This window comes from Podarcis vaucheri (genome assembly GCF_965113315.1).
Source record: "Podarcis vaucheri genome assembly, chromosome: 6".
Lineage (NCBI taxonomy): Eukaryota > Metazoa > Chordata > Lepidosauria > Squamata > Lacertidae > Podarcis > Podarcis vaucheri.
Genome location: NC_138764.1, coordinates 65,207,774 through 65,230,472, shown reverse-complemented (window position 1 = coordinate 65,230,472; position 22,699 = coordinate 65,207,774). Strand labels below are relative to the sequence as shown.

General features: G+C 42.5%; 1 long non-coding RNA gene across 6 annotated transcripts; it reads left to right on the top strand.

The window, feature by feature from the left end:
• The first annotated feature begins 1 nt into the window (after position 1).
• LOC309535270 lies at positions 2-19,236 on the top strand. 6 transcript variants are annotated; one of them, XR_014221162.1, is made up of 4 exons: positions 954-1,078; positions 1,267-1,409; positions 1,668-1,756; positions 13,423-19,236. It is a non-coding gene; the product is annotated as an uncharacterized lncRNA (long non-coding RNA). The 6 variants fall into 6 exon arrangements; XR_014221163.1 differs by lacking the exons at positions 954-1,078; positions 13,423-19,236 and adding an exon at positions 2-171 and having other exon boundaries at positions 1,668-3,073; XR_014221164.1 differs by lacking the exons at positions 954-1,078; positions 13,423-19,236 and adding an exon at positions 532-834 and having other exon boundaries at positions 1,668-3,073.
• The last annotated feature ends 3,463 nt before the right edge of the window (positions 19,237-22,699 follow it).

Sequence of the window (22,699 nt, the reverse complement as noted above, 5' to 3'; positions counted from 1 at the left end):
GGGAGAGCCAAATTCAAATCCCCACTTGGCCATGAAACTCACCAGGTCACCTTAGACCAATCACTCTCTTTCAGCCTCGTCTACCTCACTTTGTCATGAGGATAAAATGGCCACGAGGCAGGGAGAACCAAGTACCCCCTGTGCTTATTGGAGGAAAGGCAGGATAAACATGTAATAAATAAAATATCAAAGCAAATCATTCACAGTTCTTTACTAACATAAAGAGTGATACTCTCTGACCTAGGAATCATGCTGGCTTCTACTCCTTAGGAGTCACGGTAAACAAGCTGTCATGTTATCACACTATTCTCTTCACAGTAATAAAAGTGATTTGTTACATACAATATATTTGGAGATCATAATCTGATGCAGTAGGCAGTCACGGGTAGAGAGTCTAAATCCATGCCAAGGATGTGGTCATGGCACTATGACCCATAAACTAGTTGCAGATTTCCAGGAATGGAGCCCAACACAAGTTCTGTCATGTTAGCTGCTATTTGACCCTGGCAACAAGGAGAGCCAGGTTTTGGTGTCTAGCTGTTCTCACAGAAGAATCAGTCACAAGCCTGGCTGGCTGTTTCAAAATAATGTTTTGGTTTAAATGTGGGCGTTTGTTTTGGAGGGGAAACAAAACAATGATACACAGGGTTAAATGACAGCCCTGTAGTCCAAAATCTCTCCCAAATTCTCCACAGTTGCATTAGGAATCCGGCCTTCAAAATGCCCTTTCTCTGAAACCTCCTCTAGAAAGTGTTGTCCCTGCAAGGCCAGCCCTTTCTGGTGAACCCGGGGGCAATGCTTGTTTGATTTTTAGAGGATGAGCTTTTATTTGAGGTATTTTGTGTCCCTAAAATGTTATTGGCAGACAGAGCTGGACTTGATTAGGCATAATGTTCCAACCTGGGCCTACTAAAGTAGTTTTCTCTTCCTGTCAAAGATAAGGTGGTGGTGGGGGGAATCTTACTGCTACACCTTCTTACCATGAGGGTCTGCTTAGGCAGAGGTGGCCTTGTGGTGGCCAGGTCTGCAATGGTCGCTTCTGTTTTTTGCTGGGTTGGAGGACATGATCGAGTACAAAGTGAGTGATGCGTCTCAAATAGACTGTGAGTGAAAAATGTGGGGCAGTGTAAAGTGGTAGCACAAGTATCTGGGAACATTATTCTACTGTTTTTTTGCTACCCTTCAGAGTTTTCCCTGGAATCATCCAGGCCCACTTTTCCTAGCCTAAACTGGAACTAATATATTATCTCTCTCCTCTCCTTGTAGATGCTAGCCTCCTTGGGCCTGTCATTTCTTGAAGGGTTACAGAAACACCATCCTCAAAAGAAACAACAAAACTTGAGGCAGTTGAAGCAGAAATAATTCTGCAGTTCAGACGGGGAGGCATTCAAGACTCAGGATTAAAACAGGTAGGAAAGAGTCCCAAGAGATACAATAGCAGGGAAAGAAAAACCAGGCCGGTAAAGCCAGCAGACCACCACCCAAATGCAAGCTTGAATGTGAATGTCAGCTAACTGGGGGGGGGGGGGATAATGTATCTGTATTATTCTTTGCTTTTGTCCAGTTGCCAGAAAAAAGAACAATACTGCTTACCCCTCCCTCCCCGTTTTGTTTTTATTTTGAAACAAGACGCCTTAGTTGATCAACATTTGTGCTTGATTCTCCAGGTTTAGACACACCCCAAACTACTGCGATCTAGACTGAATCTACCCCTGCACTGAAAAGGACACCAACCCAAGGCCCAGGCCTCAGACAGGTACCACTTTCCTATATAAACAAAAAACAAGGAGCTGACAGTGCTGCTTCTAACTAAAAGCATCCTAGATTTCCCAGGATGTTGAAAACAACCCTGTCTCACATACATAGTTTTAATCATATATTCCAGGGACCAGGACAGTCCTACCGAACATACAACACTGGAATAAGAGATTTTAAAATTGCAGTCTGCTTAGACGCATTCAGTAAAACTGTTTGTTCAAAGGAAACATTTTTAATAGGGCATGGCCTAGTGATACTGAAACGCAAGAGATAATAGGGTCAACACTAAATATAGTAACTGCTATAGAAACCTATTGCGTGTAATAACCACATTTTTTTAAAGAATATTCCCAATACCTGACTCAAACTGATGAATTTAAAGTCTAAACTGGAAATAAAGGGGGAAAGCCAAACATGGAATTGGATTTACTGTCATGATGCATTAAGTTAAAAAAAGAGCAGAAGGAGCGGTATCTTAAGTATGTGAGTCTTACCCATTTAATCCCCCATTATTGGATTAGAACACTCTACAAATAATAATCCGATAAAAATATGTCTTTATATGAGGGTTTTTATGATACCAAAGTATTAATATTTTCAAATAAGATGAGGAGGGGGAAAGGCTAATTGGTTTTCGCCTTTCGTGATGTTAATCGTCTACATCAGGCTGACTTTCTTTGGCCCAAGGACCACATTTACCCTTGGCCAACTTTCCAATGACCACATGCCAGCAGTCGGTGTGTCCAAAAGTGGGTGTGGACACCATTTCTCCATAAGCTCTTCACTGTCAAATATGACTATTGTTGCCTGTTACTTGTCAAATACTCAATACCATTGTGTACTCTTATTATATATTATTATTTATGGTGTTCATATCCTGCTCTTCTTCTGTAGGAGCCCATTGTCATATACTGCAAAATATAATTTCCCCCCCAAGTATAAAATATTGAAAACAAATATAATTGGGTGTATAACAGAGATATAAAATACACTCCATGAAAGTTTGGTTAATATTTAACTATCCAGATATTACCTGAAGAATATTTAATTTCACAAAGGATAATTTTGAGAAGAGTGTCAAGAAGCAAATATATTTCAGTTCTAGTCTATTGGATCAATAGAAAAGTGAAAGTAATTCTGGGATATGCTGTAAATGTTGTTTTTTAAAAAGCAGCTGATGAATAAGTAGATATGTTTTAACAGCTATTAAAATATTACATTACCAAAAGACTTGGAAAAATTAAATGTTCCTCCTCAAAGAACTCCCCAGGGTGATTTATGTACTGTACAAGAAATATGTAGCCATCTTTCACAATGTGCTTGATACAGGGCCACGATCATTGCTCCATTTTTAAAGATTATTAGCATGTTCTGTTCATATTCAATTTAGATTGTGTTCCCAATACTATGTTCAAAAACAAAATGAAATTTTTAAAGCCATCCTGATTGTTACTATTTTGATAGATGCCTCTTGAAAATTAAACTTCATATGCACAAGGAGTTGCTGTTCTTCAGCTTTCAGCCACGTTCCCACCAGGCATCTAAAAACTGGACTATGGTGACTGCAGCTTGACTAGAACATGCATATGTAACTACATGTACATCACCATCGTTCACAGTCATTTAATGATTAAGTATAATAACAGTGCTGGAAAACTACATTTTTTCTAGTTATCTTTCACCAAAATAACACAATCATTACTGTTTAATTAAATTAAGCCATTAAACTACAATTCTTATGTCACACCACCTAAATGAAAATTGTTACATTGCATTCCTCATTGAACATAATCCAATTTAAAACAAAAAGCTTTCCCTACTGCAGTTCCCCCTGAGAAGGGCACTGCCTGCTGGAACAGAGGTGCTACAGCAGCTGGCAGACCCAGTCAGTGTAGCAAATAAAAACCCACCCTGTCAATTTCCCCAGTGCTCCTGATTATGATCAGCAGCAGATGTCCCCACTTGGATTCAGGTTTCAAATCCCTATGGAAAAGTCCAAATTAGGGGTAAGAGGATCAGAGACTGGGCAATTCATTATTTTACACCCGGGTGGCATTAAAATGTGTGGGTGTAGTATTGTTAGCAGAAGAGTTTGACAGGTGTGAGAATTTGATAGCCTAGCTACTGAAAACAGCACCCCATTGCATCTCCCAGTACGTTTCCGAGCACAATTCAAAGTGTTGGTGCTGACCTTTAAAGCCCTAAACGGCCTCGGCCCAGTACACCTGAAGGAGCGTCTCCACCCCCATCGTTCTGCCCGGACACTGAGGTCCAGCTCCGAGGGCCTTCTGACGGTAACCTACCTGCGAGAAGTGAAGCTCAGTAGTGGCGCCTGCCCCGTGGAATGCCCTCCCATCAGATGTCAAGGAAAAAAACAACTATCTGACTTTTAGAAGACATCCGAAGGCAGCCCTGTTTAGGGAAGTTTTTAATGTTTGATTTTTATCGCATTATTATTATTATTATTATTATTATTATTATTATTATTATTAATTGGACACCTGTGTCTTCAGCCAAGAGATCTGATGGACTTGATTTTAAAAAGATGGGGTTTTTTTGGTTTTTCAAAGTTACCATAAGATTTGAAATAGCATGGTCATCATAAAAACCTATAGGAAGGAAAATCTGATAAGGTAGTTTTTTATGTGGGCTTCATGGAGCCAGAGACCATGATCCAAGTGACAGAACCCATTGTGTGTGACTGGGTCACTTGCAGGATCAGTAATGGGGGGTGAAATTGGATGCATGTTCACTTCCAAGTGTGGTTACAGTCTATACCACACCATATTGTTCCACCCTCATTCCAGAGTGGCATCTCCTCCCCTGCAAAAAGAAGAAAAAATGCACAGAGGGTTTTGTTTATTTAAATTAAAAACATATAAACTGCACGTTCGTGGAAAAATAATAAGGTGGTGTACAGCATGAGAATATAATGCTACAATAAAAACATCAGTACAAGCATAGCAGATCAGTAAAATCAGTTGGTTAAGAAAATGAACATTTATTGGATTGAGAGGTACAGCCCCCATACTTCAAGGTTCATTTGAATTACACCCTTCAAAGAAGGAATAATACACATGTAGAAGTCTGGTTTCTCTCACAGATTTCCTTAGTTGGATAACAAAAAGTTGAAGTTTATGCCTCGCACTTCTCTTGGGGCAGCTCCTAGTCAGAGGGATTTGTGGATAAGCCCAAGAGAGTTCTGAAAGCCAGAGAGAGAAAGAGTAAGTAAGTAATTATTTTGGAGACAAGACCTATGACAATAGTAATAGGAAGAAAGAGCCAATATCTTAAGATCAGTGGTTGATAAATAAAACATGTTCTCCAACTGGATCACTGTTGTCTCCTATTCCAGACTGAGCTGCTGGAGTAGGCCACAAAGCTACATAATGCTTGTGTCTGGCAGTGTTATCAGAACGTAGCAAGTGGTGGATAAAATGACGAGATAAACAATGGGTGTTGTCAGGGAACTGACATCGGAGCCAGAGGCGGAGGGAAGGCTCCCAAGTGATGCTGGAGAGGGACCCAGCAGGGAGAGAGGCAGCTCATCAGCTGGGGAAGGAAATCAGCGCAACACCAGGGATAAAGGGGGGCAGATGGGGGAATCGGCGAAAGGGCTCCAGGACTCCTCGCCGGACACCAGCGGGGAGAGCACGGGTCCTCCGCTACCCACACCCTCCCTGCGCAGAAGACTTCTGCGCAGGGAGAGTAGGAGGAGACTTGGCGTCAAACAGCTTTTATGCTGGAAAAGGTTTAAGAAACGCCCACTGACGGATTCTGCTAGCGACTGAGGCAGCCACGAAGTGAAGGGCTGTTCAGACAGAAAAGGTTTAACAAGGCAACATAGCCAGGAGTGGCGGCAACTTATGCACTAGCAACCCCTATATTCATTACAGGTGTCTTGTAAGAAACTTCTTCACACCGAGTCAGACCAATGGCCCACCTAGCTCAGTATTGACTGAACACTGACTGTCAGCAGCTCTCCAGAGTTCCAGACAGGGAAGCTTTCCCAGCCCTAACTGCAGACGCCAGGAATTAAACCCAAGACCTTTGCCCTGCAAAACACCAAGGTTCAGTGTAAGAAAGTTGGGGAGGGAGGGGAAGAAGCAAAGCAGATATCATCTGCTCATTTTTTCTCCCATTCCAAGATATGTTTTCCCCAGGAGTTTCCACATAAGGGGGCAGATCTACAAGTCTTATCCAGTTCTGTGGTTATTTATGTGTTTATATTTTAAAAAAACGTTTACAAATTTTCGCAGCTGCCAGTATTGCAAGCTGAAGGGGAAGATTGGCATGGGGAGGGAGGCTCCTCTTTAAAATGGCATGAGGGGAGAAGATTAAGAATTGCTTCTACTCTCTACATCAGCCATCTACTTCATACTGCAACGTCAAATTAAACAACACCCATATATAAGTCACAGAAGTATGAAGTTGCACTCTCAATATTTTAAATCCAGAGGAACGTGTTCTATTTAATGCATAAAAAAACACCTTGCAAATTAGGAGTAAAATATGCAATTTTTCTTTGGCAGGACGCAAGTTCTGCAGTTACTTTTTCTATTAAAAAAAGAGCCCATTAGATACAAGCCCCTGCATTTTTAAGTAAAGCCCCTGTATTTTAAGGAAAATTCAGTAGCATTTCAAACATGTGACTAGCAGAGCAAGGGTACAGTTAGCCAAAGTAGTTGCAATTAAATCAGGTGTTCACGTTATTTGCTGAATTGCTGACAAAGGCTTAGTTGACTGAACCAAGCTTATGGCTTTGAAGAGTTCATTCTCATGGCACAGCCTTTGAATTATTTTTCCGTCCATGTGACCTTTTGCTTCATCAATATTCATGCATTCACTTGTTATCTTAGAGGAGAAAATGTCATTTTAGGAAATAAAATCCAAGAAGCACAGAGTACCAATAGGTCAACAGCATGCTTATGCCTAATGAACCACAGACAGTGCTGCAGATGTAAAAATTAAGAATCTCTCACAAATGGTTTCCAAGACAAGGTGCTGAAGCCTCGGCAGCAATGGAAGGACTGTATCCAGAGCCTCAGCTATGAATCTGGTTCAGATCTGGACTGAATAAGATGGGAATTTTTATTTCCACCATGGAAGCCTAATTAACCCAAAGGCCCAAAAGCACAGCCACCTGCTCCAAGGCAGGATCTGCTACCCACTATCCAGGAGATCAAGCCTAACAAAGAAGAGAACATGAGCTCTACAGAAAGGTACTGATAGAAAAAATAGCCCCTGCTAAATCAACCCAGCCCCAAATCACATTCCAGATTTCCTGGCAGAAAACTCCTTCCTCAGCTCACGCAAACTCCAAGAATCTCTAATTTAATTTAAGAAAGAAAACAGGATTCTGGTCCTCAAGATGGAAGATATTTGAAATATTGGGCCAGGAGAGTGCTAGATACACAAGCCTTGTCCCCTGAACCTTTGACCTTTTGCAAACACATTCCAGACATGGAATCATAGAATTGGAAGTGACCCTGAGGATCATCTAGTCCAGCGGTTCTCAACCTGTGGGTCCCCAGATGTTGTTGAACTACAACTCCCATCATCCCTGAGCTCTGGCCTTGCTAGCTAGGGGTGATGGGAGTTGTAGTTCAACAACATCTGGGGACCCACAGGTTGAGAAAGGCTGATCTAGTCCAACCCCCTGCAGTGCAGGAATATGCAGCCATCCCATACAAGGATCGAACCTGCAGCTTTGGCGTTATCAGTACCATACTCTAACCAACTGAGCTAGACATGGGTCAGTCCAAAGGTCCATCCAGTATCTTCTTCTTACACTGGCCAGCCAGCTGCATGTGGGAATCCAGCAAGCATTTGTGATTCCCAGCAACTGGTATATGATTGTGAAGGTAGACCAAGACTATTATTGACCTCCCATAGGCATCTGGTTGGCCCCTGTGAGAACACAATGCCAGGTTAAATGGACTTTTGGCCTGATCCGGCAGGGTTCTTATTATGTGCTTATTTTCTTAGATATATGTGCCTGAAACGTGTTTGCAAAATGTCAGTGGTTCAGAGGACAAAGTTAGTGCATCCTGCAATCTCATGACTCAGTATTAAATATTCCTCTAGGCATTCATTTTTTATTGTCCCTTCTTTATCCATATACAGTGGTACCTCGGATTAAGAACTAAATTCGTTCTGGAGTTCTGTTTTCAACCTGAAACTGTTCTTAACCTGAAGCACCACTTTAGCTAATGGGACCTCCTGCTGCCACTGCACTGCCGCTGCACGATTTCTGTTCTCATCCTGAAGCAAAGTTCTTAACCTGAGGTACTATTTCTAGCGGCGTCTGTAACCTGAAGCATATGTAACCTGAAGTGTATGTAACCCGAGGTACCACTGTAATGTTCACATTAATATACAGATATCAGGTATATGACATACAATTTAAGCTCGCCAGGATTTTTCTGAAAGCAGGAGAACCCCTAAGGCTCTGAAGTCCCTTGGGATCCATAGTGGGAGGACGGAAGCACTCACTAATTAATTTCTTTGCCCATTGTTACAAGCCAGATGGATACAGAGTCTAATGTTTATCTCAGAAAATGCTGTTTGTGAGTCGAGGCCGCACTCCCCGCTTTGCAATGAAATAAGACACATGGACAGAAATATTTTAGGTTAATGGGCTAAAAAAGGCCACAACTTTATTGGTTACAGCATGTGAGTGATATTGGCTTAGGCATTGGGTCCAAACAGACTATACTTGACTCCTGCCCGCTCTGCAGGGAGTCACACAAGGGTTAACAACCTGTAGGGGGAGCTAGTTGATGAAAATCAACTGGAAGCTTTCCCTTAGAGTCACCGAGGGTCGTGCCATGGCCCTAGCTAACACCTGGGCAGGTACCACAACTGCTGGATTCCTTTAACAGAATACCCTTTCATGGGAGGGGTAGGTGATGGCCACAACCTCCCCTCCAACACACAACACATTTTCCAATGCCTAACTGCCAAACCTTACAAAGTTGTGACGATTTGTTACAAGGTAGGTGAAAAACCTACCTCAGGTATCTGAGGCTCCAATACTTTGGCCACCTCATGAGAAGAGAAGACTCCCTGGAAAAGACCCTGATGTTGGGAAAGATTGAGGGCACAAGAAGAAGGGGACGACAGAGGACGAGATGGTTGGACAGTGTTCTCGAAGCTACAAACATGAGTTTGACCAAACTGCGGGAGGCAGTGGAAGACAGGAGTGCCTGGCGTGCTTTGGTTCATGGGGTCACGAAGAGTCGGACATGACTAAACAACAACAACAAGGTGAAAAACCAGCTGACTGGTGCCAATCTGCCAAGTGGAAAAAAATACCTACCAGGCCCCTTGAACAGGCAACCAACTGAGGTCCGTAGCAAGGTCAAGTACTGAAGCAAAACATAGAGGGAGGGCAGGCAGGTGATCCGAGGAAGCCGGAACAAAACAAGGAAAAGCTTGTGGGCCCGCGGCCGTTTAAATGCGGCTAAACTATGCCCCTAGGGACGCGGGTGGCACAGTGGGTTAAACCACTGAGCCTAGGACTTGCTGATCAGAAGGTCGGCGGTTCGAATCCCCGCATTGGGGTGAGCTTCCGTTGCTCGGTCCCTGCTCCTGCCAACCTAGCAGTTTGAAAGCACGTCAAAGTGCAAGTAGATAAATAGGTACCACTCCTGCGGGAAGGTAAACGGCGTTTCCGTGCGCTGCTCTGGTTCGCCAGAAGCGGCTTAGTCATGCTGGCCACATGACCCGGAAGCTGTACGCCGGCTCCCTCGGCCAATAAAGTGAGATGAGCACCGCAACCCCAGAGTCGGTCACGACTGGACCTAATGGTGAGGGGTCCCTTTACCTTTACCTTTAAACTGGATTGGCTGGCTGGGGGACATGACATGGGCCCAGGACTTCAGTGACGCAGGGGGCCTGGCCACACCGCCCCGCAAGCGTGGGAAGTGATTCCTGCTCACAACCCCTCCCCTCGGGGAAGAGGAGAGGCTATACTATAAGGCTCATAGTGGGATCTATCTAATATGATTCAGTGGATACCCCTTCCTCGCTGGTTTATTTCCTGTTGCATTGCAAGACCTCATTCAACTGTGCATCTATCATTTGTGAGACTGAAAGGTGGTGCTCTTGCTGAATTCCTTAATATAGGAGGCCATAGGATGCAATGCATGTATGGCAGGAGCACGACATGATATATATGAGCTAGTTTGGTATAGTGGTCAGAGTGTCGGACCAAGACCTGGGGTACCAGGGTTCAAATCCCCACTCAACCATGAAGCGCACTGGGGGACCTTGGACTAGTCACTGCCTCTCAGCCTAACCTACTTCACAGGGCTGTTGTGAGGAATAAATGAGGAGGGAGAGAACCATGAAATATTGAGCTCCTTGGAGAAAAGGGGGGCTATAAAGGGGGGCTATGAATGCAATCCATCAACTAACTAACTAACTAATTAACTAACTAACCAACTAACTAAATATAGTGAACAGAACCAGAGCCTTTCATTAAGATCTGTCTCCCTATACCCCAATGGCTTCCTCTCCACACCCAAGTAAACTCTAGAAATCTAGAAACCTCAGGGGGTTTTCTCATAAGAAAGGCATGCCTAATCTAGCCTCTGGTTCTCACAGTGGCCAGCTAGATCATTCCTGTCTTCTGTACCATGACATCACTTTCCATCTTGCCCATTTTTGTTGTTTTTCAAAGGAAGGAAGGAAATTCCCCATAGGAATTGGTGGACTTTATTAGCCAGGCAGACGGGCCCTGGAGGATAGGAGGATGAGACAATCGCTCCTTTACTGGGAGTAGTGATTGGCAAGGAAAACATTTCATGGGGAAGATGGAGCCGCTTGCTTCTCTGAGAGATCAATTAAGTACATATAAATAATGTCATTGATAAGCATTGCTGTGTGCCCCAATGGAGCAACACTTTCCTTCAATCAGCTAGGGACCATCCATACATTATGTCATGCATCAATGTTTGGAAATGTAGGATGCTGTCTTGCTCAGTCTGGACTAGTCTCACAGGCAGAAACTCTCTAGGCTTTCAAAGAAGGAGTTTTTCTGAGCCCTACCTGGAAGTGCCAGAGGCCTCTGCATGCAAAACCTGTGTCCTCCCACTGAACTATAGCCCCACCTGCATTGCAAAGGCGGTAGCAATGTTGCTGTGCCAAAAACAAGGCTTGGATAATGTTTAAAACTGAAAGTCCCCACACCTACACCACGTTTGATATCCCCCAAAAGGATTTCTCAAAATGAGGAAAGGCCAACAATGCAGGTGGGACATTTTAGGACAAAATCTCTAACTTCAGCTATACAGTAATGGCATCTAAATCGTCTATGACTTTGCAGGAAATTGACGTTGGAATTTAAGTGGAAAATCAGATGTAAACATTGCACTAAAAATAAAGGAAATTCTTGTACCATTATACAGATTTATGCTTTGGTCACATTTATAATGTTCTAGTTGTTGGGAAAGGTGCAGAAAAGGGCTGGTCAAGGGTAGCAGCTCTTTCCCAGTGAAGGAATATCTAAAATGTTTGCTAAGGGCAGAAAAATGCAAATAAAGGAGAGATATCATAGATATTTATAAAGTTATAAAGAGTATGGAGAGAGGGGGCAGCTGCAAATACGCTCGTATTGTTTATTCCATTTGTTGTACTCTGTTGCCATCTGTTGTCCGACTCTTGATAGAGTATATTTTCCTTCTGTGTGTATATTTCCCCCTTTACTTTTTCACCTCCACCCTGTTTCACTGGAGTGCCAAAATAAGCGCTCGCTGCAGTGAAGTTCATAAAACTGCTTCATCCCTGGAGAAGGGCACTGAAGTAAATAAACTGGGCTGTTTTACTGTTCCACCAACCTGCAAGACACACTTTTAAATAAATGGTCCCCTCCTGCAATAAATTGCTATATAAATAAGCACAGGAAGCTGTGTTCTACTGAGTCAGACCACTGGTCCATCTAGCTCAATATTGTCTACTGTGTCTGGCAGCAGATCTCTAAGATTTCAGGAAGGAGTGTCTCCAAACCCTGCATGGAAGTGCCAATGGGGGATTGAACCAGGGACTTTCTGCTTGCAAGACAGATGCTCTACCACTGAGCTACAACCTTTCAGCTACTACCTGAAGGAGCGTCTCCACCCCCATCGTTCAGCCGGACACTGAGGTCCAGTACCGAGGGCCTTCTGGCAGTTCCCTCATTGCGAGATGTGAGGTTCCAGGGAACCAGACAGAGGGCCTTCTCGGTAGTGGCGCCCGCCCTGTGGAACGCCCTCCCTTCAGATGTGAAGGAAATAAACAGCTATCTTCTTTTTAAAAGACATCTGAAGGCAGCCCTGTTTAGGGAAGTTTTTAATATTTAATGCTGTATTGTTTTTAACACTTGATTGGAAGCTGCCCAGAGTGGCTGGGGAAACTCAGTCAGATGGGCGGGGTATAAATTATTATTATAAATTATTATTATTATTATTATTATTTCAGGTGATTTTTTAAAAACAAAAATAACATCTTCTGATTCAGCACTCCCTCATGGGACATCTTCCAGCAAAAGTTGGATAACCATCAATTAGGGATGCTGTTTGTCTGAATTCTTTGCATCAAACATAGTTTGAACTATATGGCCTATCCTGCAATGCTCCCTCTTCCAACTCAATGATTCTATTAACTTTCTATTATTTTTATCTAGCATGTATTGAAACCTTCCAATAATATTTTGTTATTTTATAAAATACTGCTGCACAGCCCAAAGCTTCTCCTACGACTCATTTTTGACTGGACATGTTATCTAAAATTTTAATGTCAGTCTAAAAGAGCAAAAGTGGAAAACTTTTAAAAATAAACTTGCAAGTTCAACTTGAAGATCAGTGTTACAGTATGTGTGAATGCTAGTACCTTGGGAAAAGCTTCACTAGTTCTCTGCTACATCATAGGAGAATACTTTGCCAGTATCTTGATACCGTTATGGAAAATGATAATGTTTCACTTAAAACATCCCACATCTCTTCAGCCCTCTCAGGGAGGGAGCAGTTCAGAGGTTAGAGGAAGCATGAATGTGCTTCAAATCTAGTACATTGTACAGTACTAGCAAACCTAGTACAATGAATCTGGCTTGCTTGCTATGGCTACTTCCATTTTACTGCTTGAGCTGCATTTGGAAAGCCAAAAAACCTCCACAAATCCAGTTATATTGCTATTTATGTACACTTCTTGTTAACAAAATGGTGAAGAAAGGCATCTCTATATCAGGAATGGGGAATCTGTAGTCCTCTAGATGTTGTCGAACAATTATCATCCCCAGCCAAAAGTCAGGGATGATGGAAGTTATAGCCCAACAACATCTGCAGGGCCACAAGTTCCTCATTCCTTCCTTAAGTCAGCCTTACTATATTTTGTTTCATCATTCTGCTTCTTTAAAATAAATTGGTACTTTTATTTAATACATCCACATTTTATGCCAGGCATTGCATCCATTGTTAAATGCTCTCTTGATATAGCCTCTCTATTGAGGGTTGTCTAATTCCCTGATATAATTAAGTATAACTTGATGGCAGCAATTAAGACATGTTCCTTCTTATCAAGTTAAGACAATGTAAAGGATACCGGTGCAAATTCAACAGGGGGAAAGTTTGAAGCTGGTAAAAAAGAGAGTTTAATAGACCCATTATATTTGCACTTTTATCTCAGTTTCCTTTGTGACAGAGAGAATCTGTGTATCCTAGACTCCTGGATAATGTTAGGGATCCCAAAGAATCAAACCATGCCCCAAACCCAATCTGAGAATGAGAAATTCTGCAGGTTACCAAGAAGAAAAAGTAATCAACACTGTTTTCTGCCCCAAAATACAAGTGCGCTTTCTTGTAAGTAAAGAAGTGATTATTTATTATCGCAGACTCAGCATTGTGGGAAGAGAAGCATATAGTCCAGATGTTTTTACAAGGTAAAGGGGAAGTCATAAAAAGACTGATTCAGAATCAAGGTCAAGTTTCAGATGCCCAAGATCAGTAAACAGGTTTCAAGACTACATGTGAGCTGTGAAGTTGCTCAAATGAATTCCCCTACCTCCCTGCTAAGCTTTGAAGCAGAAGTGGAGAATGCCCAGCTACTCATCACTGCAGGAATTCATGGCCTGAAGGCAGGCACTCTGCCCAGGGAGAGCCTGCCTCTCCCTGGGAGACATATCCAGATCCACCTTCTCATTCTCATTCTCTGGCAGGGATACAACCACCAAATTCTCAAATGGCCCTCTCTCTTCTGTGGGTGTTTTGTTGTTGTTGTTTCTGCCTTATATAAAGCACTAATGGAACCTCTGTAATACCTGCTTATTTAGAGACATTGAAAGTTATTGGGAGTCATTCGTACACCTCTATTTATTTCAACTACTACAAATCAATGGGATGCAGTGATTGGTCTGGGAGCAGAAATCCTGTAAGAGTTATGAGGCTTCTGATGTGTGGATGTGATCAGTGCCTGGATGGGAAGCTGCTAGGAGCCCACATAAACCATTCTGGGCTTCCTAAAGGATGCACGTAAATCAGGGAAGAGCAACTTGTCGCCCTCCAGATGTTAGACTCCAACTCCCATCAGCCCCACCTAGCATAGCAACATCTGGAGGGCCACAGATTCCTAACCCTTGATATACATCACCACCACCATCCATAGTACCCTGACTCAGTCTCCCAAGTACAACAGCTGAAGAACCTACTTTCTATTTTGTAAATAATGTTATTGAATGATGTGATAGGTTGTAGCCACTAGGTAGCAGTAGAACATCAGTGTTGAATATAATGTAACTTTAATTTACTCTAAAATCTGGGGGAATGTGATGGAAAAGGGGGAATGGGAAATGTGTTGGATGCAAGAATCAATAGGATTATTCATTTCTAGATGCCTACTCCATGGTTACCACAGGCATCTTTGATCTTGTTTGGGTGTCATTGTATTGGGCATATTTCTAGGTGTGGAACAAGGTATTTTAAAATCGAAGTTTCATATTCAAGGCCAGGTTGGCAATCTAGACTTGGTAGTGATGTGGCGAAGCCAATATCAGTTGTCATATTTTGTGCACACTCTGCCATGGTTTCCTATGCTTGTGCCAGGATGTGGAAGGCTGTGGTCTTGACAAATAGTGGAGCATTGACAAGTTTGGCCACCATGTCAATCAATCAAGCAAGCAAGCAAGCAAGCAAGCAAGCAAGCAAGCAAGCAATAAAGGCTTAATCATGGACCACAACAACACTGAAGATAAAAGTTTATTATGACATTCATGCTATATCTGCAGACTTCTAATTCCCTCAGCATTGTGGTCCTCTTTTGAAATGAGTATTCCCCTCTAAACATTCCTTCTACTGATGCTGCCAAAATCATTACAGTTGTGTAATATTTTTGTCAAAGCACATTCTTGGTTCAACTGTGTTGCTATTGAATACTTCAATCATTCATTGACTTATTGACATTTAAAAGGAATTTGTTCGAGCTAAATGAAACTCGCAAATTATGGGAAATGAGCATGATTCTGTGTGCATGCTGTAAAAATATCTTCACCACAGAAAGAATTTTTATTCCTCTAATATGAGCATAATTATTGTCTACTCTACACTAGATAGTAAGAAGTAAGGTTTCTGTGGTTTTCACAAGTTATGTGTTTACCTTCTCTCATCGTATATTGTTGTACTGATGGATATTTTTATTATTTCTATCTATAGTCGTGGTTTTCAGCACTTTTGAGTCCACGGCTCCCTTGACCAGATACATTTTTATGTGGCCACCCCTGTGGGGCTCAGGAGCCCAGTTATGTCACCCCTTGCCTGTAGAGCCGGTAGCCTCTCACCCTTTTTTGAACATGCTCCCTTGTGGAGTGTTCCCTCAGCCTCGTCTCCTCTTCTCTCTCCTTGGGAGTCCTCCAAGCAGCTATTGCTGCCACCCATGGTCTCTGAGCTGCCCCGCCCCTGCCCCAAAGAGAGGTGTCTCCTCACACTGCCCCACAGGGACCTGGTCTGGTGGACTGGCTGGCCAGGCTCCCTCACCTGCTTGCTTGCTTGCTTACTCCAAGGCTTCCTTAGCTACTGGCAACCAGCACCCCCTGGCCAGCCCCAGAGGCACCATTTGCCTGGGACGCTTGTAGCCAGGGCTCCTGCAACAAACAGCTGTGCAAGCCTTTCGGAGGCAGAGACACAAGAGGGCATCAGAGGAGGGAGGGAAGGAAAGGGGGACAGAGGCCAGTGTTGCCCACGGCACCCCTGACCATCATTCAAGGCACCCCAGGGTGCCACGGTACATTGGTTGAAAACCACTGCTGAAAATGTTGGCAGCATTAAGGTAAATTCAACAGTGTTTATAAGTTTTGATGGATGTAATAATGGAATACTGAATGCTTTAGTTTATGTAAAATATGCAGGGATTTGTGTTATGCAAAATGAACCATGAAAAGAGCAGAAGGGAAGTCATCGATATTTTAAGGTTGTTTAAATGAATATTCGAAATTGTAAAACAGGGGGGAAAATTCTCCCTCTCGGTACTAGTAGTAGGGGACAGCTAATAAAGTGTTGGAAATTTCAAAACAGACAAAAGAAAATACTTCTTCACACAGTGCATAGTTTAAATATGGAATTTGCTCCCACAAGATGGAGTGAGGGTCACCAATCTGGATGGTTTTAAAAGAGGATAAGGCTATCAATGGCAACTAGCCACAAAGGCTATGTTTTCCTTGCACTTTCAGGATCCGAATGCTAGCGGCTAGGAACTGCAGGTGGGCAGAACCAGATCCTGCTTGCAAGCTACCCATGTGCACCTGTTTGGTCACTGTGAGAACAGAATGTTGGACTAGATGGCCCTTTAGGGTGATCCAGCAGGGCTCTTTTTATGCTCTTACTATAAAATGTTTTTAATAATAATAATAATAATATGCAATGATATTGCATCAACTCGGGTAGGCAGATGCATACCCACGTAGGCCAAGGTGATCACAACAGGTCTGTGGTGTCTGCCACACTCTAGATGGTCATTTATTTGGGGTGGGGGCTGATTTGCAGGGCTCTCGACTTTGACCCTGAAGTCCAGCCCTAGCTATACCACTGCTTCTGAATTAATTTCTTCTTGACTCTGTTAACCAGAAGAAATTGGTTTTAGTAAGTACAGGTATACCCCACTCCCTATAGTGGCTATGAGGTAAGGCAGTGGTGCTTACCTGACCTCTTGGCAGTGGGGGCACTGCTGTTTACTGGATGGGAGAGTAGAAGGGCCAAGGAAAGGAAGGCTGGCACTGTGCAAAGTCTCATCTGCTGCTGCTCACAACTTTTTTTGCTTCATAGAACTCCAGGTGTGCACATAGAGTTTCCAGGCGAGTCTTCTATCTGGGCATTGATCAGATCCAAACCTTATTAGCTGCAGCAAGGTTGCTGCCTCATGTGCCTTCAGATCATGTCCTGAACAGATTAACTGTCTGGCTTTCAATTGATTTCATCAATTAATTAATCACAGACACAGGTTTTTCCTCCCCCCCCCCAACCACAATAAGATAGTTGGAAGCAGGTTGCAAGCCACTTCTGTTAATGATTTTGTGACATAGAATGCTCTTGGCATTAAAGTCCAGGTGGTAAAGTGGTCAGTTATGCCTTCCAGAAGGCCACAAATCCAAGTTTGTGGAAGAAGCAGATTTCAAAGCAAACAAATAAAAATCACATCTTGTTATATCTAGAAACTAAGTTGCTACCACATACATATTTTGAAAAGTCAGACTTCTGCAATTGCTTTTCCCTGAAAGTGTTATTGATTGTGGTCTGTAGGTGGCAGAAACTTTCTGCAATAAATGTGCTCCGATTTCTTTGACAGAAAAGCACTGTTGGTTACCATTTTGATAACACTAGCTCTATAGAAAGGAACACTGACCCCAAGATTTCCATGGGAGCCAGCTGACACAAATATATTCCGGGAAATAGCAGGAGAGTACATAACAGGATTCTGCCTCCCCCCTCCCTCCCTGACTGCCTGACAATACAACTCCCAAAGCATCAAGGAATCAAAAGCGGCAAGAAATGCAAGCCTCAGTCAGCTCATGATGATTTTTGACATCTTCACCAGAGGCTTCTTGGAGGCTATGAAAACAAGCTGCTACTTCACCAGATCTTAACCCTTTTGACCCTCGCATGTAAAAATATAGAGGGTGGCAAGAAGCCAAACCCCAGGAGCTTTGCTAGTTTCTTAAAAGACACGGGGCACAGGCCTATGGCGTAGATTAACATAAAATTTGCATGTACTCATTTAAATGTAGGAATTTAATTTTAGGAGGCTTGTTAGGCTCCAGATGTCCCCTACAATATGTAGAGATGCAAATTTAGATGAATCTCATAGGGCAGAAAACCAAGACCGTCTGTCTGGCCTTAATCTGAGCTATGGGCCATGTGCACTGCACATGGACTGGGCTCTCCATTTCATCTCACAATCTTTTGGCGAGAACTTGTGAATATATTGAAACTAAAACAAGTGCCTCCGGTCAAATTAAGATGGCGGCATGTCTGCAGACTCTCACTGGCCCTGCATTTTATAGTGCACCTAGTCAAAGCAAAGAATAATCTGAATAGTTTTAATGGGGGAAGGAGCAGGAGATCTTGGACTCAGCAGAAAAGACCCATGGTTTGGCAACAAACACCTTAGCCAACTTGATAATGGGTCCCAAGGTCCCAGTCAGGTCATGCTGATCTCTTGCATCTTCAGAAAGGCCTACTGGGAGGGTATCCAACGGCAGACAAGTTGTTATTTCATTAGACCCCAGGCTTTTGAAATAAAATGTGTAGGTTTTATGAGCGTGGTTTTCAACTTCAGTTGGATCATTTAACCCTGAACTTGTACACCAAAAGTTTATTCTGTTATCTTGGTCCTCAAGAGGCAAATGCTACACTGTGATCCCTGTGTGCAGCAGTTAAACGGGTATGCAAGCATCCAGTGGAGAATTCTGTCATAAATATACATAGCAAGCCTCACTGAGTTCTCAAAGGAAATGCCCTTCTTTTCTTCCTGGGCTCATAAAACATTGGTGCAGGAGCTGGGGTTTGACCTTCAAATGGAGAATTTGTCAACTCATGAGCTGGAAATTGAAAGAGGAAGCAGCTGGACATTTAAAATCCAAGGCCATGTTTTAAAATAAGACATAATAACCACTCAGAATGCCATGTGACACCCAAAAAAGCTGGCACACAGGCAGTGAATTTGGAAGAGGTGGGGGAAGCTCACAAGAAGGCACGAAGGGAAAGTGAAACAAATAAGTATTAGGGTTCATCCACACTTTCGCCTGCCCTGTATTTTGATCACATTGTGAACTTATTAAATAATCCAATGGCTTTTCCTTTCCATGGCTAAGCCTTATGAAAATCTGACCTTTCCCACTGAATTGAAGCTTGGTTAAGCAACATCTGGCTTTGGATTTTCCACACATCTGGTAAGATCAGATTGAGCAGGTAAAATGGGATTTTCGCAATGAGACCCTGGGGAATTAATCTTGGACCCAGGGGAATTAATTGGGTGGCGCTGTGATCTAAACCACAGAGCCTAGGGCTTGCCGATTGGAAGGTTGGCAGTTCGAATCCCCGCGTTGGGGTGAGCGCCCATTGTTTGGTCCCAGCTCCTGCCAACCTAGCAGTTCAAAAGCACGTCAAGTGCAAGTAGATAAATAGGTACCGCTCCGGGGGGAAGGTAAAGGGTGTTTCCGTGCGCTGCTCTGATTCGCCAGAAGTGGCTTAGTCATGCTGGCCACATGACCCAGAAGCTGTCTGCAGACAAACACCAGCTCCCTTGGGCTATAGAGCGAGATGAGCGCGCAACCCCAGAGTCATCCGTGTCTGGACCTAATGGTCAGGGGTACCTTTACCTTTACGATCAAAGCATGGGTCAAGTGAAAGTGTGGTTGAGTCCTGAGTAGCAAAGAGAATGTGATCAAGCTGAAAGACAAAGGACCCCTAGTTAGGAGGAAGTAACTATTCTTTTGCAGTCCTTTATTCAAAGTGGCCATACCCTTCCAACCATGGAGCCTCTTTCCTTAATGCTGGGACAGAACCTTAGTAGTAGTCAAAATGCTCCTCTCTCTGGCTGGTGCCCGTTCCAGGGCTCTGTTTCTTTTTAACAATCCATGATGTTCAAATTGAACAGGTCTAGAAAAGGCAGCAGATTTGGCTGGGGGATAACACGGAAAGCAACGAGGTGGAGAGGTTGGGATTGAAGAAAGCTCTTCTTGTAACAAAATGTTGCTGCTGTTTCAAAGCCTGTACTTTATTTTTCTATCTTGTAAAATCCACGTTCTTAAGGAGAAGTGGCAGCAGGCTGGAAAATCTCTGATTGAAATTGCAGAATCAAATAGTTTTCACTGTGTGCATGAGTGTGTCGGAGTGCACACACAAAGGAGCCCTCTTTATGTTCTGAATGGGAATGCTAGAACATAATTTCACATCAGTATGTGTAAGCATAGGGCTACTTCATGCCACTGGTATGCACATGGCCTGTGTGTGCATTGTTGGTGGGACAAGACTAGCCAATGTGACCCTGCAATCTCGTAATTCATGTTTCCAAGGAATGTGTAAATCCTTCTAATACCTGCTCTCTGCTATAAAAGGGTTAGTTCTAGAACTGGCAACCCCACCTGACTCCATGCAACTATACATAACACAAGCCAATCATGTGTCATCCAGGCCAAATTGTTTAATTCTATATGAGTTGATTAGCCCACACATGAAGATTATGTCCAAAACTCCTCATAACATTTTCAGGGTACTGTTAGAGTTGGTACTAACATACCAAATTGGAAATGGGGGGAGATTGTAGGGTTGCGAAGAACATAATCCTTATGGCCACATGCCAGGACTGAAGGATGTAATACCAGAATTAAAAAAAAAATATGGCTGTGCTGTTTACCCATTCAGGGTGACTCTGTGGATGTTCAAATGCACAGTGTGCTTAAGTTGATTTTCTTTCTGAATGCATTAGAAGGATTTACAGGTAAGAAAGGCTTTTGCTTATGCTCAGATTCACTCAGCCCAAAACAAAAAATTGGTGACTCTGGAGGGCATCTTTTAAATCAGGTGTGGGCAAACAGATTAGGGCCCAAGGGGTTACGTGCCAGTGGTGTGCAGAGGCAGAGCCACATATAAAGGTGCTTGAAATCAATTAATTCAGAATAAAGACCACCCTGCTTCAATTTCCCCCATAGCTATCTCAGATTAGCGTTCTCAGCCCTATGGAGGTTTACTCAGAAGTAAGCCCCACTAGGAGTGTCACATGCTAGACTGAAGACTGAAGGCACTTGAGTGTGATAGCACTGGGTTGAGGAACTCTGTTTCACTGATAACCAGGCAGGTGTTTTCCACTTGATGCTTTAGATATTTACATAATACTTTTACTCAGGCTTGTGTCAACTGAATTATTACTAATTTTGCCGGTAACTGACATCGCATATAACGAAGACATTTTAGATGCTGTTTTAATATTGTTTTGATGTATTTGTTATGTATTGTGTGTATTTTATTCACTGCTTGAATATTCTTTATGAACAAAACAGTTATACATTCTTATATAAATTAGAAGTAAATAAGTATGCAGATGATTGTTTTTAAGTAGAGCAGAGCAATACAGTTACTAAACTGGAAATCAAGCAAAAGTAATCTCTCTCTCTCTCTCTCTCTCTCTCTCTTTATACACACATTGGTAGGCAGAAGCCTACCAATTTGTTCTCAGACAGCTGGGAGGGAAACTTATTTCCCCCAAACCACAAAACCAGAAAAAAGTTTTTAAAAATAGCAAGCAAAAAACCAATTTATTTTATTCAATAAAATGCTGCCCTTTCCAATTGTTCTGAAATTACATAGAAAGTGAGGCAGAGAGGGGAACGCTTTTAAAAGCTGGGGAAAATCAGGAGGAAATTAATACAAAGGAAGGAACCCTGGTGGGATGGAAGAACAGGAGCAACTTTAGGTGACATTGGGTTTTTTTTAATGATATTTATTAGAAGTTTAAGAATTACAGAAAAAAGAAGAAAAGAAAACAACAAAAAATTTGACAAGACATACATTACAATACATAAAAAGAAAAGCATAAAAAACAATACAACAATACAGCAAAAAAGAACAATAACATTAAAACACACATCCAATGTTCCATATCTTTATCTTTCATTTACTTGTTTCATCGACCTCCTCACACCTCCCTTTTTGTATTCTAATTTAATTAATTGTTTCAGCAAATTCTTTCCATCTTTCTCAATTTTTGTTGTATAATTTATCTTAACGGTCTAACCTATTAATTAACTCAACAAATCCTTTCCATCTTTCACTATATTCTGTCATTCAATTTACCTTAATTTATTTTAACCTTATCTTACCATAAAAAACCTTAAAACTTAATACTTATTTGTACATGACTCCTTATATCATTTCTACTAAAGCCAAATAGTTCCATTCCAACATTTTTCCTAATACTCGTTAATTTTACACTAATTCTCAAAATAAAATTTTAAAAACTTTCTTCCAATCTTCATCCAACTTCTCTTCTTCCTGGTCTCGGGTTTTGTCAGTTCTTCTTGTCCATTCCATCTAGTCCATCAACCTGGTGATCTTATGTCCGAGGCTCTTAAGTCTTTTCCATGTCCCTTCTGCAGATCTTCTTCTTGTTTATACCTGCACTTTACTTTGTCTTTTGTTGAGCTTTTTCTTAATTTCTTTCCTTTCTCATTGGGGAGTAGGTCTCGGGGGGACTCCAATCCAAAAATATCTCCATCTCCCCTCAGCAGATCAGCCCATTCCCCACAGTCCCATTCCCCACAGTCAACACTGTAATCCAGAAAGTATTTAAGAGCATGTTTCAAAGTCCCTCCAAAATTAAGAGCCCTCACAACTCCAGACCCCCCCCCCCGGTCCACTCCAGATTCAAACTTCAAGAACAGCGGCTTATGCTCCTGCAAGGCCTCGGGTCTCTCCGTTTGTGT